Source organism: Mytilus edulis, chromosome 7 (genome assembly GCF_963676685.1).
Source record: "Mytilus edulis chromosome 7, xbMytEdul2.2, whole genome shotgun sequence".
Classification (NCBI taxonomy): Eukaryota; Metazoa; Mollusca; class Bivalvia; order Mytilida; family Mytilidae; genus Mytilus; species Mytilus edulis.
Genome location: NC_092350.1, coordinates 92,706,642 through 92,729,465, shown reverse-complemented (window position 1 = coordinate 92,729,465; position 22,824 = coordinate 92,706,642). Strand labels below are relative to the sequence as shown.

The window sequence follows — 22,824 nt, the reverse complement described above, 5'->3', positions numbered from 1 at the left end:
GTATCAGTATTATTACAGGCTTAGCAATAAGGAATACAATGTATGAAGTTTAATTTCTTTATTGTAACATTCTGTTCTGGGCTATAATTAAGAACACAAAGTGGTTTTACTGTTTACATTAAACAATATATCAATGGCTTGCCCTATTGCATTATAAGTTATCTGTAATCAGGTGAAGGAACATTCAATGGTATTAGTAACTCAGTCTTTTTCACTGAGAGTGCATCAATACAAAATCATACATTTTGATAACTAGCTAATTTACAAATTGTCAATATCCATGTTGTAACATACATGTAGCTAGGTTTGGTATAATTTACCAGTATGGATAGTTTATGTACATTACTACTAAAAGTAACATATAATTTCCTACATCTATTATATGCAATCAAATACAGAGAATTTTTAAGCCTGAAGTGTTTTAAAGATTTTTAAAATCAACAATTTTCTGGGCATGACGTTTTGCAAATTACACTTCCTATAGAAAAAAACTTAATACTTGTAATTAACCTACCTAAATTTGACAAAACCAAAAAATTACTCAAGTCAATAGGACTTCTCTGATTCTCACAGTTTAAGAGGGTTCTATCATGAATCATAAAACTTTTAAACATGGTCTCATCAGTATGTCTACTTAGATAATCTCAACTTGCTTACCTCCTCTTTGTAATACAATGTTTTTCTTTATAATACAAATATCCTAAGTTCAAATTAATCTTTATTTTTCATTTACAAAACCATAGAACTAATTGAGTCAATAGTAAATCTTTGATTCTTATAGTTTAAAAGGGTTCCATAATGAAACACAAATGAGAAAATACTACTTATGTACAAAACGTCATTTTGGATCAAAAACCAATTAACAAAATCTGTGAATCCTGAATGAACTGAAAGCACTATTAAGAAAGTTGAATGGATTGCTATAAAAAAAAATCAAATACAACTTTAACTGAAATACATAATTATTAAAGAAAAAGCACTGTATATGGTTGACATAACATCACTATTTTATGGTTTTATTACACTGCGGTCACACTAACCTCATGTATAATTTATCAACATTTTTTTTTCATTTCATAACAATAAATAATTCATAAGGGCTATTCCAGAAAAAAATGTATGGTGGTGGGGGGGGGGATTGGGGGGTTGGAAGGCACATTGTATTAATAATACATGGGTGATGGGTATCATAGCAACTTTACACTCTATAATGCAATATAATTCTCAATTACAATTGCCTGGGTGGCGGGTGCTGACAACAACTGCCTTCCAACCCCCCCATACATTTTTTTCTGGAATAGCCTTAAGTAAATATGCACCAAGAATTATAACACAATTTATGTTAATTCTGATTATTATTAAGCCATAGCTGGTTGCTACAAGTATCTGAGTGGAAGACATACTTCATAAAGATGTATTCTTAAACAGCAGCTTATAAGAACACATGACAACAAAATACACCTGACGTAGATATTTTATGCTGATCATAAAAAAAACAATACAATATATCATTATATACAAATGGTGAGCACTTTAATAGGATTATATAATCAGCAGTTAAAAGGGGAGAGAGAGAAAAGGAAAAGGGAATAAAAGAAATATTAAGTTTAAAGAGATGAAACATAAATCAATCAAAAGATATTTTGATTAAGTTTTAACAGTATTAGGGTTGTCAAATGAGTTATTTATGGATTTTAAGAAAAATTAAAACAAAATGGATTACACATAAAACAATTGCAGTAATTCATTGATAACTTTGCATTGATGGAGTTGCTATATTTATATGTGAACAATCTCTTACCCTAAAACAGAGGGTAAATTACAACATGCTGCCCTTTAGAGTGTGCAAGTTGTATGGATTTCATCCCTTGTCTAGGTCAAAACAAAGCCTTTAAAATTGGTAAATCAGATTCAGCAGTTTTAATGATAGAAAGATCCATATTCATATCATAAATAAAGAGCCCCTCCACCATTGGGTTGATTATACTTTTTATATGGAGTAGCTCTAATAAGAAACATATTCTCAAAATTGTCATCCAATGCTATTGAAAACAAATATAAAGTATACTACGTCAAGTAATGATATTCTTTACATTTAACTTTAATACAAACATTTCTCTCATTACATATCATCATTACATGAATAATAACAGAACAATTATTAAAAAAAACCTATGAAATATAGAATACAAGTGGTTTACAAAATCATTGCTGCATCAGATTTCTTCCTGAATAACATTCACTTAAGTCAGCGTTCCATTTTAGCAGAAATTCCACTTTTCAACAATATATTCTTTTGTCCTTGTCAAATATGGCAATGTGATTTACATTTTAACAATTAGTCTTTTATCATGTTTACAGTGATGTGATTATAAAATTTATCATACATCAATATAACGATCTGTCTTCAAATCAATATTCAATCAGTCTTTGAATCAACATAACATCAATATTACGATCTGTCTTCAAATCAATATTCAATCAGTCTTTGAATCAACATAACATCAATATTACGATCTGTCTTCAAATCAATATTCAATCTGTCTTTGAATCAACATAACATCAATATTACGATCTGTCTTCAAATCAATATTCAATCAGTCTTTGAATCAACATAACATCAATATTACGATCAATCTTCATCACTGGCTGCTTCAAACATCTGAAATCAATAATTTACAATAAGTACTTCAATTCTTAAACACTCTTTTCAGTAACAATGAACATTCAACTTTGTACTTGTTTGGCTTTTTAACTATTTTAATCTGAGTGTCACTGATGAGTCTTATGTAGACGAAACGTGCGTCTGGCATACTAAATTATAATCCTTGTACCTTTGAAAACTTTTACTATATATCTCAGTTATCTCACACTTATAAATATGTATAACAGTGCATGTTTGTGTATATTTAATTTTGTTGTTTTACCAAATAGGTATAGGAAGATGTGGTATGAGTGAAAATGAGACAACTCTCCATCCAAATAACAATTTATTAAAGTAAACAATTATAGGTCAAGGTACGGACTTCCACACGGAGCCTTGGCTCACATCAAACAACAAGCTCTAAAGGGCCCCAAAATAACAAGTGTAAAACCATTAAAACAGAAAAACCAACGGTCTAATCTATATGAAAAAACATATACAAGTCAGTATTCAAGTCTAAGGAAAATTTGCAACTCGTTGAACATTAAATTTTGTGATTCGCTTGAAATTCACTAAAATTGGAATCCTAACAAATAATCAAGAATCCTTGTGGCTGATCCAGGAGGGTTCTGGGGTTGAAGCCACCCTTTTTTTTTTGGACCATAAATGCATTTGAATGGGGACATATAGTTGGAACCCCCCCCCCTCCTTTGTTCTGGGTTGGCAACCCCCCTTTTTGAAATGGCTGGATCAGCCCTAAATTCACAGTATAACAGTATAATTGTTTTTTGCATAATACATTTTTGTAAGTTAGGGATTAGATAATACATATATTGTCCAAATGTCAGAGGGGAACATTCAAAAACAGATTCACATTATTCGCACCACAAATCATTTGAAGCGAGTTTTATTGTTATGAATTTCTGTGTTATTATAAAGTACAATTCTGTTGATAACAAATGACCATCTGGTATTTACGTTTGATGACTGAAGCTTAACTATGATGTCAGATGGTTAAAGTGCCAAAGATAAAAAAGGTTTTATGGATACTTCTATCTATCACTGTTCTGTTTACTTTGCATAAGAATGGAGATAACCATATTAAGCTTACCCTACATATAAAAACTCTTTGACAAACAACTTTGTTCTTTTTAATTTACAGACCTCATATTTTAAAGTAGTTTGAGTAAAGAACTGTATATTTAACATGTTAAACTTGTAACTACTGCAACTCATTATAAAACTCTTGGTGTATGATGAATTTAGTTCACTAAATCATACCAGTTACATTTTTTGTTACAAGCTGTAAAACAGTTGTGTATAGATCTTAAACATTCAGGCTCTCTCAAGTTTACACAACTAACGACTGATTGATTGTAACAGTATGCAATGTTTTAATGATTTTGAGAATTGCCTTTTGAGTTGGCATGTAACTTACATTCATTAAATTCCTTGGGCCAATACAAGGTTTTGCCAGTTCTTCTGTGTCCAGTAAGCCATCTTTACTACTGTTTAATGTTGGTGTTGTACATCGTTCTTCATCAAAACTAGACTCAAAACTGGTGTTTGGACTGGATAATTTCCTGTTAATACATTTCATACTTATTTCAAGCTATTCAAGTGCTTAAATAACTAAATAATGTTCAATTGCCAGAATATCAATTTTATTTAACTTCAATCTTTTTGGAACCAGTGAAGTACTGGAGAAATATGTGATGGAATTATGTTTTCGGGTGTTCAAATTAACATTTGGTACTGGAAGGTCCAGGACCTTTGACACTCCAAACTGCAAGATCCACAACATAAATTCAAGGGACTACTTTACTTGAAATATTTCATAAACTAGTAAGATACAAAATTACGGTGCTTTTTGTGTTAGGTTAGCTTGTTTCATTGTCAGTGTCACTGTTGTATAACATGTTAAATGATAAGTGTAATTGTCTTGTATATTATGAATTTAAAAGAAAAATAAAGTGGTGAGATTTGGAAAAAAAGTGCTCACTCAAGGCACTACAATGTTTGGTTTTTAGGATAACATAAAGAGTTATATGTATCTCTTTTTATTTTGTTCAGTTCATATTCAATTTTCGAGTATACATTTAAAGTAACAGTCCAAATTTAAAGCTGTTTAAGTGTATTATATCTAGTTGCACTATTATATTAGTTCCTCTGTGAAAAAATAAGAAACTTCCAGAATGTTACTGGGCCTTCAAAATTGAGAAGAAATCACCTCGTGGAAATGAGTAATATATTTACACTATGAAAAATATTTACATGTAATTTCAACATAGAATAAGTCACATTTATTAATGATCATGATCAAGAAAATTAATGTCACATTTAATTGGATTTTCACATGAAAATTTGTGAACTAAAAGTAATTTTGAGTTTCTGTATAAAATATTTATATCTCCTGCTTTTTCTTTCTGTTCCATATACATGATATATCTTTTCAAATCTAGTGTTTATATTTCATCATCATAAATATAGATGTATTTATTTTGTGTTTTATCAGCCAACCCGTATGTGCCTGTCCCAAGTCAGGAGCCTGTAAATCAGTGGTTGTCGTTTGTTTATGTGTTACATATTTGTTTTTCGTTCAGTTTTTTACATACATAAGGCCGTTAGTTTTCTCGTTTGAAGTGTTTTACATTGTCTTATTGGGGCCTTTTATAGCTGACTATTTGGTATGGGCTTTGCTCATTGTTGAAGGCCGTACGGTGACCTATAGTTGTTAATGTCTGTGTCATTTTGGTCTTTTGTGGATAGTTGTCTCATTGGCAATCATACCACATCTTCTTCTTTATATCTTATCCACACCTGGAATCTGATCCTGTATTATAAAAGTCTTCATTTCCGGTTTATGGCTGCATTCTGTTCAATGTTCGTTTTGTTGGTCAGATACGATTTTACTTAGATTTGCAACAACTTGTTGACAATTTTCAGTATAAAGCTAGCGGTTGAACAAAATAAACATCACTTTCATGAATAATGAAGATGAAAATAAATTTTGAGATCGTTTGAAAATTTTTGCAAAGTTAATTTTTATTTTATTTCCTATGAAAGGTCCGTCGGATGTAGCTAGTAACCAAAACGAAAGTCTGATTGCAAAAGATGGAAGGTTGCGGACCTCGGACCACCGGTTTTTACCATCAGGAAATGCTCACATTTAACAAAATCATTGTCAAGCTGAAGACCAAATTTGAAAACGATCAGATCTATTGTACCTTCGAAAAATTGTGACTAAAATATGGACAAAAAGTTGAGAGCATATGACCCTGGAGTGGAACTATAATAATTTGATAAGATGTTAACTCATTCTATAAGCCTACCTAATTCTGCCTGGTAAAACTGGTGATGAGCTCATTGGTGCAGACATAAAACCTATAGACCTATGGCGTATGGCTGGAGTGGTGAACGCATGTCTTGGCATTGGTCGACTGAAAATATATATATACATAGTTAATGATTAGGCTGGAGTGGTGAATGCATGTCTTGGCATTGGTCAACTGAAAATATATATATATACATAATTAATGATTAGGCTGGAGTGGTGAAGGCATGTCTTGGCATTGGTCGACTTAAAATATATATATACATTATGAATCATTAGGCTGGAGTGGTGAAGGCATGTCTTGGCATTGGTCGACTGAAAATATATATATACATTATGAATCATTAGGCTGGAGTGGTGAAGGCATGTCTTGGCATTGGTCGACTGAAAATATATATATACATAGTTAATGATTAAGCTGGAGTGGTGAAGGCATGTCTTGGCATTGGTCGACTGAAAATATATATATACATAGTTAATGATTAGGCTGGAGTGGTGAAGGCATGTCTTGGCATTGGTCGACTGAAAATATATATATACATAGTTAATGATTAGGCTGGAGTGGTGAAGGCATGTCTTGGCATTGGTCGACTGAAAATATATATATACATAGTTAATGATTAGGCTGGAGTGGTGAAGGCATGTCTTGGCATTGGTCGACTGAAAATATATATATACATAGTTAATGATTAGGCTGGAGTGGTGAAGGCATGTCTTGGCATTGGTCGACTGAAAATATATATATATACATAATTAATGATTAGGCTGGAGTGGTGAAGGCATGTCTTGGCATTGGTCGACTGAAAATATATATATACATAATTAATGATTAGGCTGGAGTGGTGAAGGCATGTCTTGGCATTGGTCGACTGAAAATATATATATACATAATTAATGATTAGGCTGGAGTGGTGAAGGCATGTCTTGGCATTGGTCGACTGAAAATATATATATACATTATGAATCATTAGGCTGGAGTGGTGAAGGCATGTCTTGGCATTGGTCGACTGAAAATATATATATACATAATTAATGATTAGGCTGGAGTGGTGAAGGCATGTCTTGGCATTGGTCGACTGAAAATATATATATACATTATGAATCATTAGGCTGGAGTGGTGAAGGCATGTCTTGGCATTGGTCGACTGAAAATATATATATACATAGTTAATGATTAGGCTGGAGTGGTGAAGGCATGTCTTGGCATTGGTCGACTGAAAATATATATATACATTATGAATGATTAGGCTGGAGTGGTGAAGGCATGTCTTGGCATTGGTCGACTGAAAAAATATATATACATAATTAATGATTAGGCTGGGCTGGCTAGATTGCTCTCCTCCAGGCTATGCCAGAAATACTGATTTTACAAAAGGCAAAAATATAAATGTCCTTTTCCTGCATTACTCCTTACCTAAAGTTTCATGCACACTTGTTGGTGAACTGTTAAAATTGCTTATCATAAAATTTAGAAATAATTTTTAATCAAGAGAATGTGTCTCTTTCGTTCAAAGCTCCAATTACTTGTCTGGATTTGGAATGCATTTATTCATAAAAACCAAACTATATGGAACCTGCCAGATGTAATAATTACCTAAGCCTGTTCTTGTTTATATAATAAAAATGACTTTCATAGATGTGAAATCAAATATGACTATCTATAGACAACAAGGGAGATTATTGAAATTGTGTTAAAGCTGACTATGAGGTGTGTGTTTTGCTCAATGTTGAAGATTGTATGGTTGGCAATTATACCACATCTTCTAATTTTTATAAGTACCATGCACAGATTCTCTTCATTAAAAAAAAACCCACAAAAGACAAAAATTGATACTGACACCTTATCTCTCACAATTTACTAGTCAAAGTGCTTGAGGGCACTGAACAGTAAAGATTGCTTAAATTTATCAGTGAGAAGTAAAATCAAATATTGCATTGGTTGTTGTTGATTTAACAGCTATTTTAGACAAAGGAACATAACTCCAATTTTTAATGATGAGGTTAACAATTACACAATTTGTATTTTTAAAACAGATATTAGATTTCTGCACCTTGCAAAAGTTCTGTAATTTCCTTGAAAAGTGAAACATCATTTTGTGCCTTCAATATTATGAGCATACATTACATCGATAAATTTCTGGAAATGTTCATGGATAGTATGTATAGAATGTTATGATCAATGCACTGTATTTTGTGTACCAAAAAAAGGTAGTGATCAGCCTTGGAACAATTAAATATCAAGTCAGTTTCATAAGGTTTTGATTGCAATCTTAACCTAAAATCTAGCATATTTTGGAGATAATTTCTTACCTTGGCATTATAAATTCTGACGAGAAACCATCACTTGATGAAGAACTATCTAATGGAGCACCAACTGAGTTGTTATGAATACTAATGTCATCCTCAAAACAGTCATCTTAAAATAGAAACAAAATTTAACTTCTTTTTTTATATTTACAGAAAATGGAGCCATGGTCAACCATGGTCCATACAGTTAATAACCATGTCTGTTGTTTATCAATTATGGACTTCTGATGAGGTCAATACGTTATATATGACCCTGTTCAGATTGTATTGACCTAGAATGAAATCCGAGTGTCAATATAGTCTAACAGGTCCATATATAACGTACCGACTGAGTGAAAGTCCTTAATTTATATATTACATAATTATGTAAGTAATTTAATAGGAAAATAGTGTTCAATGTTCTTTCAGTGTAGTTTTAAATTGTATTTGGCTAGAGTTATAACATGTTATTGAAAATAAAACAAAATCATAGCTAGTTGCATAAGCTTTCTTCTACTCTTAGCGTTTGCATTTAACATAAAATCGAGAGGCTACCCTGAGCTATAACTGGTATATTACCTACCATCAGAAATACTATGATCGAGAGGATACCCTGAGCTATAACTGGTACCTACCATCAGAAATACTATGATCAAGAGGATACCCTGAGCTATAACTGGTATTATGACTACTTGAACTAGGCACTTGTCTTTCCCTGATCTTTTTTACAGGGAAGCTGAACACACTGGTTATCATGAACACAAATTGTAAGAGACGAAAGAACATGGCTTTAATGGAATTTATCTGAAAATATACAAAAGAAACAATAGTTACAGCTGAAAGAACATGGCTTTCATGGAGTTAATCTGAAAATATACAAAAGTAGTAATTGTTACATACAAAAGAAACAAAGCTTTATTAGAGTTTTAAAATCACATAATAAATAAATAAAAGTACTAACAACTTTAATTATTTTTCCATAGGCGGTAACGGTAACGTTTTTTCCTGTAGCTCAGTCCATATTGTAAACTTGGATATGTATGACAGCTTGTTAAGAAGCTGTGACATTTTCACATATGTGGTTAAATTTTCTGGTTACCAAGTGAAATTACTTTTCCGTAAATTAGTAAACCCTGAACATCCTTTTGTGATGCGGCACCTTGTGGTAAAAAATCCCCTTTTTAACACAATAAGTTCATTAAACATTTAATACTTTGAACATACTTGATAGCTCCATAGTTTTTACACATTTATTGTATGTTCCTCTACTTTCCTAATCACAACAAATGGTTCAGCTCAGTCATTTGTAAAAAATAGAAACATGTCCAATATCACTACACAGAGATTTTTTGTTTACACACAACTTTTGAGTTCCTTCTTTTGAGGTGCATTAGGGATATTGACCCAACTGTCGAAGATGAAAAAACAAAAATTTGAAGGAGAAAATCTTTAAAAACAAGAATGTGTCCCCAGTACACTGATGCCTCATCCGCACTATCATTTTCTATGTTTAATGGACCCTGAAAATGGGGGAAAATCTCTAATTTGGCATTAAGATTAGAAATATTATATCACATGTATCATAGGGAACATGTATACTAAGTTTCAAGTTGATTGGACTTCAATTTCATCAAAAACGTCCTCGATCAAAAACTTTAACCTGGGACAAATGGACGGACGGACGCACAGCCCAGAAAACATAATGACCATAAATGGGACATCAAAAATAATTAATGACTTGTTAGACATGAGCAGACTTACTCACTGTCTACCAGAAAACAAACAAGGCAGAATTGTGTTGGATAAAAAAAACACAACACTTTTTGAAGTGGGAAGGTCAGCATCTGAAAACATTGTATTTCTCCAAGGCCTTCGTCTCCTTTTCTCTGTAAGACATTTTTGAATGTTTATAACAAGATACTTACAACACTTTTCATCACATATTCTCTTCTTCTTCTTTTCCACATCTAAAAAAGATTATAATTTACAAATTTGATTAAATGAACGTAACAATGGCTACTTTTTACAAGAGTGCACACGCTGAAATGTCTCGCCATCTATACTAATCATTAATATTATGTTGATAGTCCTAGGTATAAAGCTAAGCTTTATTACAACTGTCACATAAATAACATTAACCAAGATAACTAAACAAAGACCAATGAACCTTAAAAATGAGGTCAAAGTCAGATGAAACATGCCAGGCAGACATGTACAGCTAACAATGCTTCTATACAACATATATAGTTGACCCATTACTTATAGTTTAAGAAAAATAGACCAAAACACAAAAACTTAACACTGTGCAATGAACCGTGAAAATGAGGTCAGGGTCAAATAAAACCTGCGTGACTGACAAAGATCATAAAATATTTCCATACACCAAATATAGTTGACCTATGGCATATAGTATTAGATAAAAAGCCCAAAACTCAAAAACTTAACTTTGACCACTGAACCATGAAAATGAGGTCAGGGTCACATGACATCTGCCCGCTAGATATGTACACCTTACAATCATTCCATACAACAAATATAGTAGACCTATTGCATATAGTATGAGAAAAAAAGACCAAAACACAAAAATTTAACTATAACCACTGAACCATGAAAATGAGGTCAAGGTCAGATGACACCTGCCAGTTGGACATGTACACCTTACAGTCCTTCCATACACCGAATATACTAGCCCTATTGCTTATAGTATATGAGATATGGACTTGACCACCAAAACTTAACCTTGTTCACTGATCCATGAAATGAGGTCGAGGTCAAGTGAAAACTGTCTGACAGACATGAGGACCTTGCAAGGTACGCACATATCAAATATAGTTATCCTTTTACTTATAATAAGAGAGAATTCAACATTACAAAAAATTTGATCTTTTTTTTCAAGTGGTCACTGAACCATGAAAATGAGGTCAAGGACATTGGACATGTGACTGACGGAGACTTCGTAACATGAAGCATCTATATACAAAGTATGAAGTATCCAGGTCTTCTACCTTCTAAAATATAAAGCTTTTAAGAAGTGAGCTAACACCGCCGCCGCCGTAGCCGGATCACTATCCCTATGTCAAGCTTTCTGCAACAAAAGTTGCAGGCTCGACAAAATACTAGTTTATATTGATAAGGCATTAATAAAGGAATGCCTGACCTCATTTTCATGAGGTCAGGATCACATGACATCTGCCCGCTAGATATGTACACCTTACAATCATTCCATACAACAAATATAGTAGACCTATTGCATATAGTATGAGAAAAAAAGACCAAAACACAAAAATTTAACTATAACCACTGAACCATGAAAATGAGGTCAAGGTCAGATGACACCTGCCAGTTGGACATGTACACCTTACAGTCCTTCCACACACCGAATATACTAGCCCTATTGCTTATAGTATATGAGATATGGACTTGACCACCAAAACTTAACCTTGTTCACTGATCCATGAAATGAGGTCGAGGTCAAGTGAAAACTGTCTGACAGACATGAGGACCTTGCAAGGTACGCACATATCAAATATAGTTATCCTTTTACTTATAATAAGAGAGAATTCAACATTACAAAAAATTTGAACTTTTTTTTCAAGTGGTCACTGAACCATGAAAATGAGGTCAAGGACATTGGACATGTGACTGACGGAGACTTCGTAACATGAAGCATCTATATACAAAGTATGAAGTATCCAGGTCTTCTACCTTCTAAAATATAAAGCTTTTAAGAAGTGAGCTAACGCCGCCGCCGCCGTAGCCGGATCACTATCCCTATGTCAAGCTTTCTGCAACAAAATTTACAGGCTCGACAAAATACTAGTTTATATTGATAAGGCATTAATAAAGGAATCGAAAGAGCAAAAAATATATATATAGGTCAGGCCAAAAAAAAAAAATAGGTGTGTTTCCGGTCGCCCGACCGACCCTTATTTTTTGGCGCCGACCCTAACTTTTTTTTCCTGGAAAAAAAAAAAAAAAAAAAAATCGGATTTTTTTCGTTTTTTTCCGGAAACGGTTTTTGTTTAGTATAGCCTTTGAATGGCATCTTTTAAACGTTTGATAACTACCTACCAACCCTAATTTTTTGGGGCATGCAACAGGAAACACACCTATTTTTTTTTTTGGCCTCACCAATGCTTGTTTTCGAGATATGAGCCATTGAAATTTTGGCTGGAAAATATTCTCTCTTGACTTTTCATAGCTTTATCATTGACAAGTTAAAGTTTTCAAAAACTGTTAAAAAGTAATTAAAAATTGATAAGACTTTTACAGATTGCTTATCATTATACATGTTATAGAATTTTAAAAAAAAAATTGGGGTCACCGGGCAAATTTTTTCAAGGCATGCAAATGGATAAAACCAGAGGATTCCGAAAAACTGACAAAAAATCCAAAACATGACAAGCCAGCTTCCTTAAAATTTACTGACATTGATTAAACTTTTAAAATTAAAATTAATTTCATGCTATCTAAAAGTCAGTTAAATTAAAACATACACTGATACATGGATGGTACCAAAGGAAGGCAACTTAAAATTGGAGTAACTACCAATAGAAGGAGGCCTACATAAACTTGTACCACATATTTCAGACCTATCCAAATTATTCATGTTACCTTTCTTGGTCCAACGTATATTTTTATAGAACAGTCATTTTGATCAACTATGCATACTATCACTCATTTTGAATTTTCTTGAATAAATTAATTTGAATGTTCAAATTAAAATATAGAATTAAAACATAAAATATTACAACAATTAAGACATGAATATTTATTATCATTATCTCTTTACCAAGATGGAAAAGGTAATACTAAATGTAATGCCTGCTTACCCTTCTAACATAAGGAAATGCTAATACTTGGTCTACTGTAGGACGACTTCTAGGATCAGGATCCAACATTTGACGTATCACATATTTTAGATCAAAAGATTTATCTGCAATTACACAATTTACTATATTGCCATCACAAATTTACCAAATCTATATTCTTATTTTCAAATACACTTATGTCTGGTCATGTGTCTTCTATTCAACATTATAACATATTGATGGTTTACAATGAACTGATGTCAACATTCTAAAATAAATACAAAGTTGTGGTATGAGTGCCAAAGAGACATCTCTCCTTCCAAGTCTAATCTATATAAATATAAAAAACAATAAAAGAGAAACACCCATGAATCACACTAAAAACAACCATTGACCAGCAGGCAGGAATTGAAATTAAAATTACGAAAAATAGGCTAGAAATGGTTAAGCGCGAAATAAAGTATCCCTAAAATAAGTTTGTTGATGTCGATATTGTAATGTATTGATGCCAAGTTCTCCTGGTGGTTATCTCTCCAACACAAAGAACTAAGATAAGAACATGTTAATTTGATGTAATATGGATATCATCTACACATGTTTTAACCTGTACTATGGAGTCTAGAACTTGGCATATGGTGAAAATTTTTGCTTCACGCTGAAAGCCTCACTGGGACACCGAGATGAATAACAGGTATTAAACAAAGAACTGCTACATTAATGTTTTTTTTTCTAAACACCAGATATATCCTTTTTCAACTCCATCATGTTTAAAATTAGATAAATGAACTAAAACAAATTGTGAATGTGCTTTGTAAAAGTCTATTCTCAGACTCGACTGTATATTTTGATATGATACTGCTGAATTCTAAAGTGTTGTCAAATATTTGTTAACTGGGAGTTTGGCATGACATCCATTTCTGCTGAACAAGCATATATTATTGTTAACGGACCAGCTGAAACCTGCCTCCTGGTGGAGGAATTTTCTTGTTTGATAAAGATCCATTGGTCGCCTTCTGTTGTTTTCTGCTCTATGGTTGGGTTGTTGTCTCTTTGACATATTCCCTGTTCCCATTCTAAGTTTGTATAGTAAAGTAACCTTAGAATACTCTTTTCTTACCTCTTAGAAATTCTTCTGGAATATATATAGTACCTGACCGGAGTAAATGCCAGCCTTCCTCTCCTCTTGGGAGGTCAAGGTCACCAGCTAGTTCTAGGGCAGCCATTCCCAAACTAAAAATAAAGATTCCACTTTCATTCATTGCTGTCTTGAAACCTTATTTGGTTGTGTATAATCTGCATGTTTTAACCCAAAATATGTAGTTGGTACAGGGGTGCGGACTAAACATAACTTTAGACGGTTTTAGATTTTCAAATATCCTTTTTTCTTCATCATGTTCATTATTGTATAGTTTAGAAGTTGATTACATTTTTTTGTTCATTTATTAAAGTATAATCAAGAATGGTCAAAAACATTTCATAGTAATTATAGTACAACCAGATAACATCTACCATTAAAAATCGTAGAATGACAAACAACTCATGAAAAAGACTTAGAACATGTGGAACATGTACAAAATATAGTTGGGTATACATGTCAAGACAAGTTAGAAATTATTATTAAGTTTTAGAATGTCATCTGACACAAAAATTAACCCCAAAACTATATAAAACAAGAATGTGTCCATAGAACACAGATGCCCAACTCGCACTACCATTTTCTATGTTTAGTGGACTGTGAAATTGAGGTAAAAACTCTTAATCTGGCATTTAAATTAGAAAGATCATATAATAGGGAACATGTATACCAAGTTTCAAGTTAATCAATGTTGATTGGACTTCAACTTCATCAAAAACTACCTTGACCAAAAACTTTAACCAGAAATTTGCACTATCATTTTCTATGTTCAGTAAACCATGAAATTGGGGTCAAAACTCTTATTTGGCATTAAATTTAGAAAGATCGTATCAAAGGGCACTTGTGAACTAAATTTCAAGTTGATTGGACTTCAAGTTCATCAAAAACTACCTTGATTAAAAACTTTAACCTGAAGCTAAACAGACGGACAAATGGAACAGCTGGTCGGACAGACAGACAAACAGATAGACGAACAGACGTGCAGACAAGAAAATATAATACCCCTCTACTATCATAGGTTGGGCATAAAAAACAGTCACAGCCACAAAACATAACTGAATTTATCTGATATCTTATTTAAAATGCGTCAGCAGGTTTAGTCATTTACCTGAATACACCGGTAGTTTAATAATTTACCTGAGTACACCAGTAGGTTATATAGTAAATTACCTGAATACATCAGTAGGTTTAGTAATTTACCTGAATACACAGTAGGTTTTAGTAATTTACCTGAATACATCAGCAGGTTTAGTAATTTACCTGAATACATCAGCAGGTTTACTAATTTACCTGAATGCATCAGAGGTTTAGTAATTTACCTGTATACATCAGTAGGTTTAGTTATTTACCTGAATACATCAGCAGGTTTAATAATTTACCTGAATACATCAGCAGGTTTAGTAATTTACCTGAATACATCAGGTTTAGTAAATTACCGGAATACATTAGGTTAAGTAATTTACCTGAATACACCAGCAGGTTTAGTTATTTACCTGACATACCAGCAGGTTTAGTAATTTACCTAACTACATTAGGTTAAATAATTTACCTGAATACACCAGCAGGTTTAGTAATTTACCTGAATACACCAGATTTAATAATTTACCTGAATACATCAGCAGGTTTACCAAATTTGCCATCCATCAGCTCGGGTGCTATATACTTTGGATCCCCTTCCTGGGCCTCAGATAAATCACTTCCCTATAACAAAAGAATTTAATAATGGGAGATAACATTAATCTCCTGATGTATTTAGTAATTGACATACATATCACATTTACCGTCATTTTGGATATCAAAAAAATGTTTGTTTACTAGTCCTAGAAAATTAACTCTGAAGTACAGACAGAACTATATATTGAGAGTGTAAAGCAGCATCATAAGGGTTTGTGTTGCTCAGTCTATAGTTTTCTGTTGTGTATTATTGTTTGCCTTTTGTTCTACTTCTCTTTCAGCTTTTGCGTCATCAGTTTATTTTTCGACTTGTGAGTTTAATGTCCCTCTGGGATCTTTCCCCTCTTTTTTTAATTCAGCAGATGCACTTTTAGTTACCATGAGAGTGCACAACATCATCATTTGTGTGTACAATGAGTGAGATTGAAATAAATGGGGAATGTGTCCATGGGTCATGTCCCCGCATGCATATATGAAGGGACATATAACTGAAAACCATAAAAGATAAATTTTGTTCTTGATCCGAGTTTTGTAGTAAAAAGCATTGTGAATAAGTTTCATAATATTTGGTTGAGGCATCATTAAGTTAGAGAACGAAAACTTCAGCATTTTTTTCCATTTGTAAAGAGGCATAAAATTCGAAGTTTAGTATGACGTCCATTATCTCAGAACTAGTATACATATTTGTTAAGGGGCAAGGTGAAGGTCGCCTCTGGGTGAAGGAGTTTCTAGCTACATTGGAGACCCATTGGTGGCCTTCGCTTGTTGTCTCCTCTATGGTTGTGTTGTTGTCGCTTTGACACATTCCCCATCTCCATTCTCAATTTTATATCTCTAAAGCAGTAATTTTGAGCATTAAAACATAATGCCCAATCAACTACGGCGGGGGATAAAAAGGGGGAGTTGAGATTTAACAAACATGTTTGACCCTCATAGCTGTGTACAATGATGTAGTACTAGGAGGTGTGATTGTCACGCTGAAGGCCATGGTTAACACTGAAGTGCCATGGTCTGTTTGCTAGTGAGGGATAGTCTGTTTGATACATGCTAATCCTATACCTTTGATACATCCAGAACCAGACCATGTAAATCTTTAATACCGTATAGGGGGTTATTTCTGCAGAGTGTAAATTTTCGCAGATGGAACAAAATCGCCTAAATAAAATCTGCCAATTTAAAAGTGTTCATGAAAAGGTATAGATAAAAGTTTTGAATTTGCCAAAATAATTACAGCCAAATTTTCTCGTATACCTTATTCCATGAAAATTGTGAAATTTTACACCTGTGAAAAAAATGGCTATACGGTACTATACTATACCTTTGATACATCCAGAACCAGACCAAAGTCTCCAAGTTTACAAATGTTATCATATGATATAAATATATTCTCAGGTTTAATATCCATGTGAACCAGGTTATGATCATGTAAATGTTTTACAGCCTGAAAATATATAAAATGTGTTCATTTTACAACCAGTCTATCACTGTTTTACAGCCTGAAAATATATAAAATATTTTCATTTTACTACCAGTCTATATAAAATATGTTCATTTTACTACCAGTCTATGTTCTCTCATTATATAGCAGAGTTAACCACAAAATCCTTAAAGATAACAAGTTTTCTGATCAGATTTACACAACATGACCAGTTATTTATGCTTGCTTGCAAATGTGTTTATTTTCCAGTTTGATTGTTTTTTCACTAGTTATTTTTGGGGCACTTTATAGCTTGCTGTTCAGTGTGCCAAGGCTCCATGTTGAAGATCGTACTTTGATCTATAATTGTTTACTTTTATAAATTGTGACTTGGATTGAGAGTTGTCTCATAAGCAATCGTACCAAAAAATCTTCTTATATCTATAAGATAGTATGTTTGATATTCCAAATGGTCATACAATTATTCCACCCTATTTTGTTCAGTATTATAACAAATTTGAGCTGAAATAGGATTTGCATTCTAATGAATAACACAACAAAAATACCTTCTTTTTTTTTAAATTTGGAAAGACAATTATATTTACAGGTCAATGATCAAAATAATGGTCAGTCAGGAGGTGCAAGGTAACAAATATATTTGGCCCAACCTTGATATAATTACTAAGTGTACATTTTATTTCTATTCAATTTTGAAGAATTTTCATCAACCATCAAACTCATCATTCTTTAATTTCTTTGTATTTCAAACAAAATAAAATTTTGAGTTTGACCAATTTGTTGTTGCTTATGTCCATCCAATTCTTGTAATTTCAATGCTATATGCCATGTATAGACATATTTTATAATTGGTTGCTGCATGTACATAGGACTACTCATCTTAAATATTTTTCTTTTCCAACTCTGAACAACAGATCTTCAAAGATTATTAGATACTGTTTAAAGGGGAATAACTCTTACATATTTATTGATTGTCTCTTCTATCAATTTTTCTCTGGCATATCCATGCCCCAACTATTAATTGTTCTATTGTGATGTATTTTATTTTCATATGGAGATGAGTGTGTCATACTTATAATTTTAAGTATTCCAGCATTATAAATACACAGTAAACATTGGAATGCCTTAGATATTGAAGCCAATAATTCTCACCATTAATAAATCCACTAAGAAGTTCCAGATTCCCTCTTCTAACATCTCGTGGTGCTGATCTGTGTATTCTGAAAAACTGAATTACAAAAAGTCAACATTAAATCAGGAAAAATGCATCATATTATATGTCAAGTTTAAATCTGATACAGATGGATAGATATCTATACAAGAACGTGATGCAGTGATCAGAGCTGATCTATATATTAATTGTTCTATCTAACCTGTCTTGGTGCACCACCTTAGGTTTTGTCTTTGGCCCCTTATGTATTCTATATATGACATGGTTAAGTTTAGTTACAACAATATATGGGCCTTCACAATTATTTTGTAACTTTGGACACAATCCTTTTGATACGACGAGGATTTTGCAACCATACTGGATCTCCTGCTTTTTTTTTTTCTTTTTTTTTTTTTCTTTCTTTTTTTTTATGTATTTTATTTTTTAACTTCTCTCTGTAACATTTGTACTTGCATGGTTTTATGATAATAAACTATCTAATCTAATCTAATTATTAAGTCATACATAGTACATAGGAAAGGCACCTTTAACATTGTGTAACCATCTGTAAGAGTACTTACAGATTTCACTAAGATGTATATGTACATTGTACTAAAATGTCTTCACCAATAATTCAGCATCTAGATTTGTATTGTTTTCTCTGGATTCAGTGTATGGTTTCGAGGCACAGAACAAATATATAATGCCTTAATTTATAGTCTGTGTATAACATTTGTGTAACTTGGTTGTTGTCTTATGACTTTATATATTCCAGGTTTTTTTTAATAACTCTTGTAGAAATGTGTCTGTGACAAATAATTTTTTGTTTCCAAAAATCCAATATTTTTTTGTTATGTTTGTTTACTTTATCAGTGTTCTAGCCAGTATTGAAAAGGGCAGGGTGCTAATCAGAAAAAGGGCAATTTTACGCATGAATGTCATTGAAAAAAGGCCAATTTTACGTGTAAATTTATTTTAGACTATAAATATAATTTTCAAAATATTTATTTTTGAAGTGCATTCAAGTGAAAATAATTTCAATTAATATTCTAATATGCATTTGTGTTCAATTTGTTTTATACTTAATCTTTTTACGAAATGAAACATATATTTAAGTAATTATGTGAACAGGTGATAAATAAGGGGAAGTAATCAAATTGTTTGTCAAAATTTTTTGAAATTCACAAATTATTTATAACGCTAAGGTAATTGGTGTTAATTAACAATGTGTTTGACAACAAAGCTGCCAGGTGAAGCCATACTATAAATGGGTCACTTAATTTGACAGTTTGAACAGGTAGCTGAACTTCCTGTTCATGGAACAATTAGGATTTTACTGGTATTTTAAGGCAGAAAAATGCCGATGTTTCAGTGATACAAAAACAGCAGGGTGTCGATGAACGACAGAAAAAAGGCACGGACATAAATGAAAAAGGACGGTGCTTTGCGCTGTTCAAACGTTGTAGCTAGAACACTGTTAATCATCTTTAAACAATTTCTTATATTCTTGATTTTTTTTGCACAAGTGAAGTAATGCAGTCTTCACAATAAACTTTATCAGCCACATGCCCAAAGTTGTTGATGTTGGTTTATGTCTGTTTTTGTTTTGTTGTTGTTAATTGTTTTGTTATGAATTAAATACATGCCGTTAGTTTTCTCAATTTAATTGTTTTATAATTTCAGTTGTATATAGTTTCTTACAGTCACATCATTTGAACTATGGTGGTAAATAATATCTACTTCTTCTTATATTAGAGTAACCCCTATAGACTTGTACCTTATTTTACAGAGTTCAGCCTGTATATAATAATCGTTGACTTTCTTCCCATGCCCTGTAGAATGTAACACAGTTAGGATGAGGAGGCAGTGTCTCATGCTTGGCTACTTCTTCTAACTTCCTCCTTCTACAAAATAGCAATGTTATCTTAATGTTTAGTAAATCATTGTAAATATTTGAAAGATGATCATTCACTGTTGTTATATTTGTATTGCTGTTCTCTTCAAAGGTTTTGAAAAGAAATTTGTCTACAGAACTTTTGACTAAGTCTGAAAATGTGTCAGTCCAAAATATATTTTCATTAGTCCAATTCTTTATTTCTACCTTAATATTCACAACCCAACCCTTTTGACATTTGGACTGACATGGAACATATGTCTGACATTTCAAAATTTGTCAGTCAAATGATTATTACTGACACTTTTCAAGAACTGTAACTGGACATGTTATTTTTCACATTTTATTTTGCTTCAGCTTTCTAACCAAAATCTAAGCTCAAGGTCACACAATTAAAAGCAAGGTTAAAAGGTTCAAGGTTGACCAGAGGATTACTTGTCTGTTTTGTTTATTTGATATTGACACGCAAAATATGCTAGTTATACTAAATATCCTATAACCAATGAAGTACCTGTCAGCATCACCCTTGAATCTTTCATGGGACCTCTTCACAGCATACAGTTTACCATCTTCTTTACTTTTGACTTTATTTATACACCTGTAAGTACATATTAAAATGAATTAAAGGACAGTTATGGTACATGTCAAGACAGAAAAATAACAACTAAATAAATAAAAAGACATCAAGGTCAACTTTGTTTTAGGAGATATCATTAAAAGTAACAAGGTTTAAAAATACTGGTTTTAACAAGCTACTGCTGTTGTTTTTTCTATGGTCGGGTTGTTGTCTCTTTGACACATTCCCCATTTCCATTCAATTTTACGATATACTACTTTTTCTGTCCATCTCTTTAACATTCTTAGCAGACTTTGTGAAATCTTTTTTTTCCTGGTCGGTGGACCTTTGAGAAAATCTGTTAAACCTATATTATTTCTAAAGCAAAATACCAATTGAATCGTTCCTGTTCAAAATGTTTGTGATCAAATCCTTCAGATCACCTCTTGTTGAAAACTCTGATTGCTAGTCTCTCTTAGTGTTCCATTTGTTTGTTTATTACTCAACTGATTAAACATTTTAAAATGTTCTACTAATTCTGCTCAATAAACAGAAACTAGTTTTATAAATTAAAGTTACATTAATTTGCCCTGACAAAAACAAACATTACATATAACATGTATAACATCATTCTGTTTTCCACACATGCATGATTTTAAAATGCAACTCTAATTACCAGCATTTAAAATGGTACATACTATGCAGAATGAGCTTTGCTCATTGTTGAAGGCTGTACAGTAACCTATAGTTGTTAATTTCTGTGTCATTTGGTCACTTGTGAGTAGTTTCATAAGCAATCCTACCACATCTTCTTTTTCATATTGCAGTATTGATAGCCAACTGTTCATACCTCCAATGCTGATGACCTGATTTCTCATGTTTAGAAAGTAGACCTACCTCTCCAAATGATCCAATACCAATCTTGCATATAATTTCAAACTCTTGCTCAAAATACAGATTTCTATCATTGTTACTTGAGTTACCAAGGAAAGCTGTGGAAATATTAAGGTTACCATAATGTTGAATGTTTTGGTTGTAAATAAATAGAGAACTGCAACAATGTGTCACGATTAACCAGACTGATGCAGACTTTATATTTATTTTACTATCAATAATAAAAAATGCTCAGCAGGGCGCATTTTGATATGATTGCAGAGGTTGAACCCTGAACAGTTGGGGCAAATATGAACACAACATTCAAGCTTGATTCTTCATACAGGTCTGAATTTGGATTGTGATTAAATAGTTGACACAGAGTATGTTTCTGACACAGAATGAAGAACTTAAATTTTTTAAATTGGACATTTACCTATTATGGTCCAATATCCAAAATCTAAATACATGATTAGATTCGGAAAAGAATAGAATAGAATAGAATATTTTTTATTTCCCAAATTACAGGGCCCATAAAGGGCATAAAATCAGATACAATTGATTTACATAATTGGTAACAACAACAATAATAGAGGCATATATATACATATATGTTTGGAATATAAGCATTGGTCAGAATCAAGCTAAAAACCACATATATATTGTGAATAAAATATTAATAAAAATATCAAAGAACCCCAAGAATTCAATGTTTGATGAAATCAAACGAAGTTTAATTTTGGACCCTTTTGACCACTATGTGGACCAATTTGATAATTGGCTCAAAATCAAAAATCTAAATTATGTTTAGATTCAGCATATCAAACAACCCCAAGAACCCCATATATATTTGGAATATAAGCATTGGTCAGAATCAAGCTAAAAAACACATATCTATTGTGAATAAAAGAATAATAAAAATATCAAAGAACCCCAAGAATTCAATGTTTGTTAAAATCAAACTAAGTTTAATTTTGGACCCTTTCAACCTTTATGTAGACCAATTTGAAAACGATACCAATAATTTAAAAT

The 22,824-nt window shown here is 32.3% G+C and overlaps 1 protein-coding gene and 1 pseudogene across 1 annotated transcript in view; one reads left to right on the top strand and one right to left on the bottom strand.

Moving 5' to 3' along the window:
- Nucleotides 1-22,824, top strand: part of LOC139483508 (uncharacterized) — a 124,498-nt gene that overhangs the window by 61,182 nt on the left and 40,492 nt on the right. The window lies entirely within an intron of this gene.
- On the bottom strand, nucleotides 44-21,887 carry LOC139483505 (membrane-associated tyrosine- and threonine-specific cdc2-inhibitory kinase-like; annotated as a pseudogene).